At 44.4% G+C, this 13,102-nt stretch overlaps 1 long non-coding RNA gene across 1 annotated transcript in view; it reads left to right on the top strand.

The window, feature by feature from the left end:
• Positions 1 to 13,102, top strand: part of LOC306670202 — a 53,759-nt gene that overhangs the window by 33,484 nt on the left and 7,173 nt on the right. The window lies entirely within an intron of this gene.

Below are 13,102 nucleotides of genomic sequence, written 5' to 3'. Positions count from 1 at the left end.
TGGGGATACTTGGTATTCAAATCATGCTCTTAGCTAGGGTGTGTAGAGGTGTGGACTTCAAGTGGGAAGGATAAGAAGAAATGTGGTATTGAAAAAAACCTATGAGTTCTAATCCTGAAAACTGTCTCTGCTTTTTGGAGGAAGGGGTAGACAGCACAGCAAGAAAGGTGGAGATGAGATGAAGGAGAAGGGGAAGAAATACCATAAAGACCAACATGCCTGACCTGTACCCCTACCAACTGCATGTTCTGCTACTTAGAAGTTATCTCACTTCTCGAAAACACCATTTGGGAGGGCAAAATCCAGTTATTCTAATAATTGTTTAATCAAGGAAGAAGGACAAGAAACACTAGAACATGACTTTGGGAAGTGTCAGGGAGTGGAATGGAGTTATCCAGTTGTGGAAAGTGGCTGATGAGCTTTGTGCCGGAAGGGAAGAAGAGAGTGTTGTGTTGAGTGATTTAGAGTCAGAGTGTAGGTATTCTGGGTTGAATTGTCTTTCCAAAATTCACATGTGGAAGCCCAAGCTCTAGTACCTCAGAATGTGACTGTATTTGGACAGAAGGTCTTTAAAGAGGTTATTAAGGTAAAATATGGTCTCATGGGTGGACTCAAATCAATTATGACTGGTGCCCTTATTAGAAGGGGTGTCCTCACACATTGAGAGACAACCATCTGAGGACAGAAAGAGAAGATGGATGTCTTCAAGTCCTGTAGAGAAACCATGGAAGAAACATCCCTGCTGACATTTTGACCTTAGACTTCCACCCTCTAGAATTGAGAGGAAAGTGACTTTCTAGAGCTTAAGCCACTGAGTCTATGGGACTTAACTATGGCACCTCCAGCAAAGAGCAGAAGGTCATAGAAAGAAGACAGGCTCACAAAGCATGGGAGGGTGGTAGACCTGGCCTTCGTAGTTTGGTCCAAGGCTCTCACAGCAGGTGCCATGGGACTGGCCAGTCCTGGTAGGTGGCTGAGGTCTGAGAACTGGGAGCATGAACTGGTTTCTGATCTCTCAGGCCAGGCAATGTAACCATGCTGCTCAGGACACCTGGATTCTCTAGGTCCTCTTCCTCCACTTTGCTCTTAGAAAGAAGCCAGGCAAGGCCATCCAAGAGAGGGAAGAGAAGTGAGGGATAGTTCCTGTAGTCAGTAAGGAAATGCATGGCCTATAGAGAATTTAAAACCAATCATAAAGCTGGTCATGAGTTGGTTGCTTCTTATTGCCACCATGCTCCAGCAACTTTAAACAATGCCAGAGGTAAAACACTCCAAATAAAATATTTTGTCGATCTAAGTGCTAAACATTTTCTGTGATTACTGATGAGTTTTATGAATGTGTATCTATGCTTCCAATCTAACATGTTTTTATTACCTTTTCTTTAATAAAAATTTCATGGAAGTTAATTTGGAGGAGTCTCAGTCACACAGTAGACTCTGAGGCCAGTCAGTGCGGCTACAGGCATTTTTTGGAGGGTAAGTTCGTTAGGATTTGGAATCTTGTGAATTTACAAGAAGTCTTCTTGTGTCTACTGAGTCTGTAGTACTTTATATACCTCCTTTAAAACAGGAGTTTATAAATTAATAATAGCACAAAGATATAGAAAGGTGATGCAAATTACTTTAATTTTGTCATTCTTTGTGACCACTTGAAGCTTTTGTTTTTGTTTAATATTTTAAAAAATGAAATTGAGTATGAGCTGTCAGGTGTAAAATACTTACATTTGGTAAGTGCACGTTTTTGTTCACACATGAATACTTTGCTGAATTTCAGTGCTGACATGAAAATTAAAATTAGGGTTTATTCAGAATAATGATTACTACAAAATAGTTTTGTATTCTCTGAACATTAAATGTATTAGCTTCCTCACTGGGTCCCCCTTGCTTCTACTATCCCTTATTATCTCTTAAAATAAGCAGAGCATTGATATTTGTTTTAGTCAGTTTTTCATTGCTGTGGCAAACACCTGAGAAAAACAACTTAGAGGAAGAAAGATTTATTGGGGCTCATGGTTTCAGACCATGGTCAGCTGCTTCCATTCGCTTTGGGCCCGAGGTGAGGCAGAACATCATGGCAGAAGGGCATGGTGGAGGAAAGATGCCAGCTAATGGCAGTCAGGAAGCAGAGAGAGAGAGAGTGAGAGTAAGGAGTCAGGGACAAAAATAGCCCCCAAGGGTACAACTGCAAGGACTCACTTCCTTCTACCACCTAGGTCCCACTCCTACCTTCTCACCAACTCCCAATAGTCCATTCAAATTATGAATCCCTCGATGGATTAATCCATTGAGGAGGTCAGAGCCCTTATGATCTGATCATTTACCAAAGGTCCCACTTCTGAACACTGATGTTAGATTAATTCACTCCTTACCAACATTCTGCTAGGTACTGAGGATACAGTGCTGAGAAAACTTAATTCCTCCTCTGAGAGACTCAGTTTAGTAGGAAAGACAGATATTCAAGGAAATAACCGGAATATAGTGTAGACACATATGGAACATAAAGTAAGGAGCCAGGACTTTGTCCCGTTGGGCTGGGAATGGATAAGGAATTTCAGGTTGGCGTTCTTTAAAGGAATGCTTCTTTGCAGGAAAAGTCAGTCAGGACATCCCAGAGAGAGGGAAGAGCATGAGTCTGTGAGAATGGTAAGGAATTCTCTGTTGGGTGGGCACAGGGAATGGGGAGGCTCAGGAGACCAGGCTGGCTGGGTGGTAAGGACTGGGCTTCATTCCCAATGTTGGGGCCAGTGAGGGATTTACAGAAGACAGATGACTCAGTCAGACCAAATTTTGGAAATAGTGTTCAGGCATGGAGGGCAAAGGCAGGGAGAAATGTCCGTAGGCAGGTTCTGTGTCATGCCTGGTCACGAATGAGGCAGATTGGGCCACTGGTTCCAGGGCCTTTTGAGTCAGTGAGAGTGCCTCAGAATTCCTGTAGCCCGCCCCTCACCCTTCCACAGGTGATGCATGATCACGTGGACGCCGTCACCTGCATCTAATTCTGTCCTGACTGGGCTGAATTCTGTGTTGCATGTGACATGGTACATAGATTTAACAGTTGAATTTAATCTGGTTCTGCCAATAAAATCAAAAGTAGGGACTAAATTAACTTCTTCTGTTAGTTTATACTCTGGTTTCTTTGAAAAGTAAAAATTTTTTCAAAGTAATACACATCAGTAGTTTATTAATATTTCATGGGTTTTACTGTAAGTAAGAAGGGAATTCTCAGTCCTGCTGGGTATTCACTCTTAATGGTTTTTAGCTGTTCTCCTGGTATTTCCTTCCATATTTCTAAATCATTGATGAGTGTGTAGGCAGGCCTTGTGCCTTGGTTGTCCTTATGGTATCCAAGTGGTCAGGGGCTTTGGAGCAGCAGAGAAGAGTATCTCACAGTTAAGTGTTTAGACCTTCACTTAACTCCCTTCCTCCCTTCCTCCCTTCCTCCCTTCCTCCCTTCCTCCCTTCCTCCCTTCCTCCCTTCCTCCCTTCCTCCCTTCCTTCCTTCCTTTCCTCCTTCCTTGTGGTGCTGGAGATGGAACCAGGGCTTTGTGCATGCTAGGCAAGCTTTCTACCACTAAGCTACATTTCCAACCCCAACTCTCCTGATTTCTGTCCAGTCTGTCTTTTCCTTTCTCTTACACTGTGTCGATTCCTGTGAAATGGAAGCTTCTGTGTACATTCAGGAAGGGTAACAGGAGGTCTAACTTGTCTTGCTTCTCTGGCTTCTAGCTAATGCCCTCATCGAGCCCCTGCCTCACTCATCCCTTCTGAGAAAACTGCTGCCTACAGTTCTCTAGACTTTCTTAGTGTTTTAGTGAGCATTCTCTTCCTGTAGCAAAACACCTGAGATAATCAACTTAAAAAGAGAAAAGGTCTATTTTGGCTCACAGTTTTCCATGGTTGATTATCCCCATTGTTTTTGGCTCATGGAGAGACAGTGCATTGTGTCATGGTGGGAGTACATAGTGAAACTGTTCTCTTCGTGGCTGGGCTGCAGAAAGAGAGAGACAATAAAGGCCCAGGGTCTCAATAGCCCTTTCAAGGGAACTCCCCCACTAAATTCCACCTCTTAAAGATTCTACCTTCTTGCCAGGTTGGGGGCTGCTCCTTCAGCACAGGGCCTGGAGGAGACAGCTCTCTAATCCCCAGGGCCTGTGTCTGCAGGCACTTGACCCTCATCCTTCTCAGCATTTCGGCTCCTTGGTCAGCTCTTCATTGTTGCTCTTGGTCATTCCTGGCGACTTCTTCATGCTTCGTGGGATCGTACCTGTGAAACATTGATCATTCTTGGCGTAGTGTGACTTGAGGAGAAAAGGGACACAAAAGCACCTATTTTACCACCGTGAACTGGAGATCAGCCCAGAGCAAGTCACGCCGAAGTCCCAACTGCCATGGCGGTTGCTTGGTGTCTTAGACTATTGAGTGCAGTTCCACCTAGTTAATTTCAGTGGTATTTAGAAGTCCCCCGGAGGACAATAGGAAGGGGCTAGTATGACTATTTTATGAACAAGGAAAAAGGTATCATGGTAAAGCAATGGGTCCAATTTCGTAAAATGAGTTGGTGGAAGAATTAAGATGAACCAAGTCTCTTGATTCCTCATCCTTCCTTGATCCTTCCTGGGAGGTTTTCCAGGGGTTAATATTTTGAATAAAGCATTTTAATCTCTTTTTAACATAAAAACTGCAGATAATTTTAGCAAGAAATAGGTCAGTTCTCTTCCTCCATGACTGTTATAACTTTACATCATTGCATATTTCTAAAGATAAGCATCTTTTCAACATTGGCGATGTGCTACTTGCTGAATGGATCCTAAGGTACAGATTCTCCCCGTGGGCTTTTGATCTGAGGCATGTTGGGTCATAAAGGAGAAAATGAAGAAGGAGAAGCAGCAGTTCTCATTTGGTGGCCTATTTGGCATCTATCTGTGTGTTTGGGGCATTTTTCTTTCTTGATCTTGGCCCCTCTCTACAGCCACTTAGTTATGGGGAGAGACTCAAGGGGAAGGAGGAAAGGACTCCTCAGAAGAAATTTAAAGGAGGGAAAATGAAGGGATTGCTGTAGATTAGAGTACAGAGCTCACAGGCTGTGTGAAACCAAATGCAAACCCTTTTTGGTCTACACACCACAAATAATCCTCCTAGGAATTATCACCAGGCAAGTGTTCCTATGTTTCATCCATGCTCATTCCCAAACAGCCCTTCTTTCTCTGCTTGCAATCTTAAGAGTGTTGTCCTGAAGGAATCTCCTGGAGAGGACAGACATGTCTTCAACAAAAGGCAGAACAGAAACGCAAAGCTGTTGCTTGAGACTCACGAGAGTCGTCACCGGAACTGCACACACGTGCTTTTCCAGTTCCCATTCAATGGACACTTTAATATAAGGATCAAAGTTACAAAAATGAACATAGACCCTAAGGTCACCTTCAGTGCATCGTTTTGAGGTTTATCAAGGTAAGAGATGGAGAGGTTGGAATTGGGGCTTACACAGAGGAATATTTGAGAAGGGTCTGATTTCATGATGTTGAGTGATCCAGACCATGGTTCACAAATGTCAGGGATTTTCTTGTGCTACCAATGCCTGATTATGTAACTGTGGTTATACAATTCTCCTGCCTTATTCCATATTTCTAATTAATATGCACTATTTTTCTTGGGGCATTCTGGGTACAACCTATAGTGTCAGCCTGCTCTAGGCTTGTGGAGTCCTGATTTGGTCCTTGTAACTCTTCCCATATCGTAGTTAATGACATGGTGGGACAGAATTGCAAGGACACACGTTTTGGTATCAGACAAATTTATCCTTGATTTCTGGCATTTCCACATAGCTGTGTGACCCGGGGCTAATCACTTCTCTGGGCCTCAGTTTCTTTATATATGTCAAATGCAGACAAACTAGTATTTACTGCACAGATTTCTTTAGAAGATTAAATGATATAATGGAGATAAATTACTAAATGAGTGCCTGGCATAGAGTAGATACTCTAAATAAATGACAAATAAAATTGCTAATCCTAAACTTGTAGTTTTGAAGAGCCACATTTATGAATAAAATTTCGCTTTTTTCCATTTCTCTTCAAGTTTAAAACAAAACGTGAAAACGTGACTTTTAATTATATTTGTGTAAGGAGTCAAAACTGAAGGAATGAAAATAGAACATAATACTGCTAAAATCAGTAACTTCAGTACTGATATGATTGAGTCTATTAAACATATCAGAATAGGTTATTTCCTAAATAACTAGTATATGCCACTTTTCTATGTAGGGAGAATGCAAACAGGAATAAAGAGTCTGCAAAATGCTCACCATCTTGAGCAGTGTAAAGCTCTATATGTTCCTCCGCCAGTGATGGTTTGGTAAGTTGGAGACACCATACTACTGGGGGTAGAAGGAATTGGTGTTTCCAAGGGGTGCCTTGAGTGAAGCTTCACACAGTGACAGTTGTGATTTGGATGAGAGGGGTTTGGCTTTGGTCCTATGTGAGCGGGGAGGGAGTTCCAGTTCTGGTAGGAAGTAGCTACCAAGAGATGGAGGGGCAAAGCTCATGCTCATGGGGAGCTCTGATGTGGCTACACTGAAGTTCTCTGGAGGGAGAGGAAAATGCTGGAGGGAGACAAGGGGCTAGTGTACTCAAGGTTTCACATACTAGAAAAGAAGCTTGTACTGTAGTTGACGGACAGAGGGAAGTCTTGAAGGTGTTTGAGCCTCACAAAGACATGATCCAGTTAGAGTTCTAGAAGAGAGAGTTTTGTGAAAGGAGAAAGAGCCAAGAAGTTCCATCAAGATCTGTTAATATCCAGAGAAGTACTGAACATGGGCAGTAAGTATAGTGAAGGGCAAGGTTAAAATGGAACATCATTTCGGAAATAGACTCCACATAATTTGATGAGTGATCAGATATAAGTGAAGAGTTGTTGACATTCAAAAAAGTCTATATGTGAGAACACAAATACCATCAAATGAGAAACTAAGGAAAATAAAGTTCCTTAGAGATGACTTCTGGATCTTTGGGATAATTCTGGAAGAGAAACTCTGGAAAAAGTATTTGGATTTTGGGCCTGTTTATAATACATTTCCAGAAACAGAGCTGTTGGGTTGAGGGATGACTTCCATTTTGTAAAGAAGCAGATGAGAACAAGGAAAAGAAGAGGCTGGGCTGGGATTGTGGCTTAGTGGTAGAGCACCTGCCTAGCATGTGTGAGGCACTGGGTTCAATTCCCAGCACCGCATACAAATAAATAAATAAAGGTTCATCAACAACCTAATTAGAAAAAAAAAATATATATATATATAAAGAAGAGGCTGTTGCAGAGATATAATATTGTGTTAGCTTTCCATCACTGTGACAAAATACCTGAGATAATCAACTTATAATAAAGAAAGAAGTTTTCTTTTGGGTCACAGTTTTGAAGGTTTCAGTCCTTGGTTGGTTGGCTACATTGTTTTTGAGTCTGTGTGAGTTGATACATCGTGGTGGGGAGTGTGTGGTGGGGGAAAGGGCTAGAATGTGAAAGAGAAAAAGAGGAAGAGACTGGAGTCCCAATGAACCCTTTGCGGGTATTCTCCCAATGACCTGACATCCACTAGTCCCTGCCTATTTAAATTCCATCATTTCCCAATGTCATCACATTTAGGATCCGAGTCCTTAACATCTGGGTCTTTAGGGAACACTCCAAATCCAAACTGTGGTATACACAGAAAGCAATGAAGGATGGAGTCATGGTACGTGGATTCTGGGTGACCCAGGAAGCCCTGAGACTGGATAGAGCTTGCAGGGTTAGCGGGGAAGGAACGGGGCCACAGCGTCCTCCAGTCAAACCAGAAGCAAGGAGCGATGGAGGAGGAATGGGAGCATCATGGAGAGGAGAGGCCAGAGTGAGCAATCCAGCTCTCACTCCAGGGAACCCTGGGCAAAGTGCTTGGTCAGGAATCAGGAGAGATGGAGACATGAAAAGAGGGGAAGGTTTAGAAACTCATTCTGGAAGATAGAAAGGGGCCAGGAGAGAGCGTGGATCCACAGAGCATCCTGTGTGCATTACACTCTGATAAGAGTGGCTCTCATTCTCCATCCCCTACCGGGAGACCCTGGGAGGAAGCTCAGGCCATCTCAAAGCTCTCACGAGAAGGCAGAGAGGAAGAAATCCTACCACACACATCCATCCAAGTTCCTGAAGGCACGCTGGACGCCGCCCTCCATGTCCCCACCCGCACCTCCCCTCTCTCTCACAAAGCTCCACCCAGCGGGGTGTCTGTCCTCATTCTGCTCTCCCTCCTTCCCACTGCTTTCTCGAACTTCTTGGATTTTTTGTTTTAAGTTCAAAAGGATAATTCCATGGCTGTTTTTATAAATCAATTATAGTCTTTCACAACTTTCCCTAGTTCCCTCCTCTACGCATTACCTCAGCCATTTATGAAACACCCAGGAGCTGAGCATTACTCCAGGCAGGAAATTCTCCCGAGAAGGCAGGACAGAGGGAGAGGAGGGTGGACAGAGGGAGAGGAGGGTGGACAGAGGGGGAGGAGGGTGGACAGAGGGGGAGGAGGGTGGTCAGACGGGGAGGAGGGTGGTCAGAGGGGGAGGAGGGTGGACAGAGGGAGAGGAGGGTGGTCAGACGGGGAGGAGGGTGGTCAGAGGGGGAGGAGGGACAGAGGGAGAGGAGGGTGGACAGAGGGGGAGGAGGGTGGTCAGACGGGGAGGAGGGTGGTCAGAGGGGGAGAAGGGACAGAGGGAGAGGAGGGTGGACAGAGGGGGAGGAGGGTGGTCAGACGGGGAGGAGGGTGGACAGAGGGAGAGGAGGGTGGACAGAGGGGGAGGAGGGTGGACAGAGGGAGAGGAGGGTGGACAGAGGGGGAGGAGGGTGGACAGAGGGAGAGGAGGGTGGTCAGAGGGAGAGGAGGGTGGACAGAGGGGGAGGAGGGTGGTCAGACGGGGAGGAGGGTGGACAGAGGGAGAGGAGGGTGGTCAGAGGGAGAGGAGGGTGGACAGAGGGAGAGGAGGGTGGTCAGAGGGGGAGGAGGGTGGTCAGAGGGGGAGGAGGGTGGTCAGACGGGGAGGAGGGTGGTCAGAGGGGGAGGAGGGTGGTCAGACGGGGAGGAGGGTGGTCAGAGGGGGAGGAGGGACAGAGGGAGAGGAGGGTGGACAGAGGGGGAGGAGGGTGGTCAGACGGGGAGGAGGGTGGACAGAGGGAGAGGAGGGTGGACAGAGGGAGAGGAGGGTGGTCAGATGGGGAGGAGGGTGGTCAGAGGGGGAGGAGGGTGGTCAGAGGGGGAGGAGGGGTGGACAGAGGGGGAGGAGGGTGGTCAGACGGGGAGGAGGGTGGACAGAGGGAGAGGAGGGTGGTCAGAGGGAGAGGAGGGTGGACAGAGGGAGAGGAGGGTGGTCAGACGGGGAGGAGGGTGGTCAGAGGGGGAGGAGGGACAGAGGGAGAGGAGGGTGGACAGAGGGGGAGGAGGGTGGTCAGACGGGGAGGAGGGTGGTCAGAGGGGGAGGAGGGTGGACAGAGGGAGAGGAGGGTGGACAGAGGGAGAAGAGGGTGGTCAGACGGGGAGGAGGGTGGTCAGAGGGGGAGGAGGGACAGAGGGAGAGGAGGGTGGACAGAAGGGGAGGAGGGTGGGCAGAAGGGGAGGAGGCTGGGCAGAGGGGGAGGATGGTGGGCACAGGGGTAGGAGGGTAGAGAGGAAGCAGAGGCTGGCACTTGGTCTTTAATATTTTTGTCCCTATGGCAGTTGCTGTGGGGCTGCAACTGGGGACACTGGTGTTCGGATTGTTCAAGGAAGACGATCGAGGCACAGGAGTATTAAACATGTAATTATTAATGATTTGGTTGAGGTGAGAGTCATGCAGGAGCAACATATTTGTTGGTATGCTTGATATTAGAGTTGAATGTATGCAGTGGCCAGGGGCCCAGTGTCCCAGGCCAGCTCACGGTGGAGGAAAGCACACGTGGTGGCTTTGGTGTGGTGTTCAACATTAGATGTTTGCATTGCATCATTTCTCTGACACTTCTTGGGCATTGTATAGGTAGTTCCAACTGGTACTTTGTTTTCTATATATCTTTTGTGACTGATGGCTCTTGTTCCTTTTTTTTTTTTTTGGTGCTGGCAATTCGCCAGGGCCTTGCTCACTCTAGGCTGATCTTCACAGTGTTGTCCCCAACAGCCCCTTTCCCAGAATTGCTCTCGCCCCAGGTCTTTGCATAGCTGGCTAGTGCTAGTCCCTTGGATCCTAATCCATACCTCTCCCTCAGAGGCCTTTCTCTGTCCAGCTTCCTACCAATCCGTTTATTTTGATGGCTTGTTTACCTGTTGTACATCTTTTCTGTGAGTGTGTAAGTGCCCTGAGGAAAGGGATATTTTCTGTCTCATTCATCACAATAAAATACATGCAATAAATTGAAGAACAAATATGTTACCATTTCATATCAAGTGTGATTGCATTTTGATGGATTCCTCATGGAATCCGAAGCTGCTTATTTGGCAATTATGATTTTCCTGCAGTGAGTTTCTACATTAATATGCCCATATTCAAATACTTATGTCACTTTTATTCTCCTCAATTAAAAGCCAGTGGACAGGGCTGGGGATGGGGTAGCTCTGAGGTACAGCACTTGTCTAGAATGTGTGAGGCCCTGGGTTTGATCCACAGCCCTGAAAAAAAAAAATCATGGGGTAGGTTTATATGTAGCTAACAATAACTTATAATCATATTGGAAATTACTTTTATATTCATGCTATTAAAAAATTCTGAATCCTATTCTCCTATGATTGTTGTGTCTAACAAGGCAAACATATCAAGCATGGTATCAACTAGGCAATTATTTTACAAGAGAAAGGTAATTTCAAAAGATCAGGCAATTCCAGAGGGATGGGGTTCTGGAAATGGGATTTGGAGTGCATGATTATGGATTAAGGGTGTGCATAAGCCTCTCTATGAGTACAACTTTTAAAGGAGCCCACGTAGGTAGAGCAGAGAAAAGCAGGAGTCAGCACAAATCAGATAAAATCCCTACGGTTTAGGAGAAATATGCAACACAAAGAGATGTGTTTGGAGTTATGATCACAAAATAAATAATAAAAATTTCTCTACTTGTTACAAATGGTAAGATGCTAACAGGGAGGAAGCAGAGACCGTTCAAATCCTATTTTGATTTGTTTTCTCTCTCCAAGAGAATTGTGCTTCAACTGGGGAAACTAGAGCAAAAATATTTAATAGGTAATTGAAACCTGAAGCAGATGGAAAATAATCTGTTAGTCTCTGAATAAAAAATAAAATCTGCAGTTTTTGATGGATGCTGTTATCTTAGGCCTACTGCGTGGAATAGTGGATTTTTCTTGTGATTACTTTAGAATCATGGAGAAATGAAAACATTCCAAAAGATCCAACAGGAGGAAATGACATCTTGGTTATTAAAATGGAATGACTGTCAGATGTGTGGAGGGGCAACACTGTTCTAGAAATACACAGTGAATATACGTAGGGACAGTCATCACTGGCTGGTAACCATTCACAAAGGATTTTGTCTGAGTGACTCATTCACCTGGAAAGTGGTACTTAGAAACTTTCTAACAGGGCTCTGTTTTAAATCTGTCATGTACATTTTCTTTTCATCTGTGACTTGTATAAAGACATAGAGGTTTGCTTATCAAATTTGTGGATGACAGAACCTGGGAGAGAGAGATAATATGATGGATGAGAATCATCATTCAAACTGATTTCATCAGATTGGAAAGAGAGGTGGAACGCAACAGGATAATATTTCAGGAGGCTAGTAACATTTTGGATTTAGGGCTTAAAAAAAAAACCAAATAGTTTTGCAAGTGTTGTTCAGCAAACACACGTGATAGAGACAGCTGGGTCATTTGGTTCACCTCAACCAAAAGCAATGGAAGTTGCGTTTTATGGGGATGTGTAACCTAGATAAAAAAAATGACGGTAAAGGCGTGTGCTAATTGACCGTATTTAGAATATTGTATTCACTTTAAGATGGGCACTAAAAAACAAGAAAGACAAAGATGATAAAAGTCTTGGGAGCCGTATTTTATGTGGGAACTGTGGGACATCTAATCAAGAGAGAAGACTTAGGAAAATATAAAGGTTCTTTCCAAATGTGTTATAGTCTGCAAATTAAGAGAAGTTGGTATAAGTTCATAGAGTAGTAGCTTATGACTATTATTAATATAATACTTTTGTTTCCTAGGAAGGACTCATTATCATTACTTAGGATTCTCTCTCTTTTTTTTTTTTTTTTTTTGCGGTGCTGGGGATTGAACCCAGGGCCTTGTGCATGTGAAGCAAGCACTCTCTCAACTGAGCCAAATCCCCAGCCCTCTCTTGGTATATTTTCATCCCACTCTTGCTTTTGTTCTTTACATAATTTTTAGGGCAGCATCCTCATCACATGACCTTACATTACACAGGGTCTCACAGGTGTGGGCCATACTTACACTGACTTGATCCTCATAGCAAATGGGGGGCTGTCGGGCAGTATTACCCTGCCTGTCCTGCAGAGGCAGAGACAGTCTAAAGAAGGGGGTCATGCATCTTCCCCTAGGCAAGATGGCTTTTGAGAGACAGAAATCCAGCAGGAATTTTAGATTTCTGGTTTCTAGGGCTAGGGCTATTTTCACTACCAAATGCTTCCTGTGGAAATAAAACCTCCAATAATTTGGACTCAAAACAATATATATTTTTTCTTTTTCTTTGAAAAGAAAAATGATTAGTTCATGTTCTTGCCAACATGTCTTTCAGTTTATTACCGTAGGCATGGGACATGGCACATACTTTAATTGGTGTTATTACGGAAGTGGCATAATGCCTTGGGTGAAATGTGCAAGGAAAACACATCAGATCAGGTCAGTTCTGAGGACAGAAGGAGCGTGGGGATGGTCAGTTAGCATGCTTTCTCCCATTAGACATTCTTTTAAGCACTTTTTCCCTTCTTTCAGCAAATTATATTCTTTTAAAGTGGTTAATTATGAATGACTGTACTTTACAGCATGTAAAAATACCCTAGCAAAGATGGAGAGGGATGTTCAAATTGTTGCCAGTAGCCTGTGTTTATAAATTTTAACATGTGCCTTTGCCCACATTCCAACACCTTCATGTCA

This window comes from Sciurus vulgaris (genome assembly GCF_902686455.1).
Source record: "Sciurus vulgaris genome assembly, chromosome: 9".
In the NCBI taxonomy this organism is placed as follows: domain Eukaryota; kingdom Metazoa; phylum Chordata; class Mammalia; order Rodentia; family Sciuridae; genus Sciurus; species Sciurus vulgaris.
The sequence above is the reverse complement of the archived record's forward strand: the minus strand, read 5'-3'. Positions and strand labels throughout refer to the sequence as shown.